Source organism: Halichoerus grypus, chromosome 3 (genome assembly GCF_964656455.1).
Source record: "Halichoerus grypus chromosome 3, mHalGry1.hap1.1, whole genome shotgun sequence".
Taxonomy (NCBI): Eukaryota; Metazoa; Chordata; class Mammalia; order Carnivora; family Phocidae; genus Halichoerus; species Halichoerus grypus.
Genome location: NC_135714.1, coordinates 108,391,073 through 108,393,790, shown reverse-complemented (window position 1 = coordinate 108,393,790; position 2,718 = coordinate 108,391,073). Strand labels below are relative to the sequence as shown.

General features: G+C 39.0%; 1 pseudogene; it reads right to left on the bottom strand.

Annotated features, from left to right (window-relative positions):
- Window positions 1-1,215: 1,215 nt before the first annotated feature.
- LOC118531785 (RNA-binding protein 4 pseudogene) lies at window positions 1,216-1,891 on the bottom strand (annotated as a pseudogene).
- Between the last annotated feature and the right edge of the window lie 827 nt (window positions 1,892-2,718).

The following is a 2,718-nucleotide window of genomic DNA, read 5'->3' as shown; positions in this document are numbered from 1 at the left end:
AAATAAAAATCTCTATTTAGCATTATAAAAGATCAATTTTCTTTCAATGTCATTTGTGATTTATGACAACTACAGTATATTGACAGACTTTTGGGAGTATATCCTGTTTTCTGTGGTATAAGCCAAATATCTAAATTATACAAAAGTTATTAAGAAATATCTGCTTTTTCAAATTGTCTCTCATTTTTCAGAATTTGTGACCTGCTCTCACTCTGGCAGTGGTGTTAAATAACAGGTTTTGTATGAACATCAGTAACCAAAAATCTTTATCTCATGTAGAATATACCACAAATGATCTAAGGCTGAGGAGAAATCAATAAAGCTTTAAAATTCTCTTAAATAATTTTGAACCAACTGTAACACCAGATGACAATAAGTGTAAGTTAGTTAAGAGTAGCTGTGCTTGAAGTCTTCTGCTTATAAAATGTTGGTCTCTAAACCCTGATATACTCTGAAAATGTTAGGAAGAAACTGATGTAAAATTTACATGTGGTGCTCAATAAACAGATTCATAATTATGGTACGATGAGGATTGTCACACAGATATGTCTTTATCTGAACTCAGATTGCATTTGTGATTATTTCCAACCTGTTTAGGATTTAATTATTGTCTACTTTTTGATTTACATATGCCAGTTTTCTTCCAAGTAGGTGGAAGCTTCCAGAGAATACTTACCACATCTTATACTTCTTTTGTGTCCCTGACATTTTTAACAGCCTAGGACACCTTTTAAGTGGTTAATACGCCTATCGACTAGTTAAAATTCTTTTGCAGATGTTTGCTATCATTTTCTTTTTTTAAGTTGAAAAACCATTTATTTCACCGGAAAAAAAAAAAGTGATCCAACTCTATGTATCTACCTGCCACAAGCCTTTGGGCCAAAAAGACTCAAGAGCAGCGACACTCTCACCAAGGTCATTCCCAAGTTCAACACCCATTGGAAGCAGGAAGCCGGGAAGCAGCACAATCCCCACCACAGTTTCTGCACACAATGAGGCCTGCTGGGAGAACAGACCATAAATGGGAAACTACAGAAGTAGTGAAGAACAAGAAAAACAGGAAGATGGGCAGAAGGGAGGAAAGGAAGAGGTAGTCTGAATTTAGCAAGGTAAATTAAGGTCCACAGTTTCGTACTGAACGTACAGAGCCAAAAATGTCCCAAAGACGGGATACCATGAAGCGTGTATTCTCATGCACAACCCCAGCTCCGAATTTCAGCCCACACACATCCCCCCTTGAAACTCTGTGTTGTCAAGGCCTCTGATGGCCTTCACTGCATCCTCTGCCTGCTCCATGTGTAGGAAGGCATAATCTTTTACAATGTCACATTTGATGACTGGACCATACGCCTCAAACTTGACCCAAAGCTATTTGTTGATACAGATGGGACTAATGTTGCCCACATTTAACTCTGTGGAGGTTTTACTCTCATTCTTGTTGGCTTTCACATTGATATTCACCCTGCGTGGCTTGTAGGGTGCAGGTTGCGTATGGATCCTCAGCTGCCGTCTTGTCCTCTATGTGCCCAAAGCCATAGTTCTTTTTTATTTTTTTAAGATTTCTTTAATTTATTTGAGAGAGAGAGCAAGAGAGAGAGAGAGACAGCAGGAATGGGGGAGGGCAGAAGGAGAGGGAGAGAGAATTCCAAGCAGATTCCAGTGTGCAGCAGAGGCGGGGCTCCATCCCAGGACCTTGAGATCATGACCTGAGTAGAAACCAAAAGTCAGGGGCTTAACCGACTGAGCCACCCAGGCACCCCCCAACATGATAGTTCTTAATGATGTCACATTCCAGCACCTTCCCATACTGCTCAAAGAGTTAGCAGATCTGGTCTGTGGCCTCCTTGGGCAGGTTTCCAATGAACAGCTTCATCTTCTGAACACGGCCCATAGGGAACTCAGCAGGGGCTCCTCCTTGCAGTGCAGACATTTCTGACAAAATGCTAAAATGGCAGCGGCAGCAGCAGTGACTCTGGATAGAAGTTGCTATCATTTTAGATAGACGAGTAATCAGGTGACCCTGGATTACACAGTGACATCATTATCCATGCAAGAAGCAATGCCTAAAGCTGGACCAGTTAGGCCATTCTTCTGTACTGACATTGGGCCATCATAGGGGAGAAATTGGATATTTTCTTATTGATGTTTGGACTTGTCTGTACTTTAGTCTTCTTTTGGAAAGATTGAGAAGAGCAGTTTTTTGGAATTATTGAAAACCTAGAATTTTAGCCTTAATAAGCCTTATAGTCTGTTGTCTTGGAATTTACTCATTTCTCTTTATAAACAAACATCTTTTATCATTATAAAATTTTAAATTATTAATATTTTAAGAAAATGTATCTTTTTTTCCAATTTGGAACTTGAAAACCACACCATTTGAAAATAATTTTTTACAGATTCAATTTATCTCTTTTCAGGTTGATTGAAAGGAAGAAATTAGCGTGCTGGCATAGCAGAACTTGAGGTTTTCTAGAAAATACAATAAAGAGCTGTAGCCTTAAGTAAGTGTGTGTGTGTGTGTGTGTGTGTGTGTGTGTGTGTGTGTATTTTGTGGGAATCTGGTTGGGACTATGTTGGATAACGCCTCTACTTCCTTCCAGTGTTAAAATTTTAATTTTACGATGACCTTAAGCCCTACAGCTGACTCAAATAACTTTAATTACTTAGAGATGTTTCCTCATTCTAAAATGGAGAGATTGAATGGCTAATCTGCCTCAG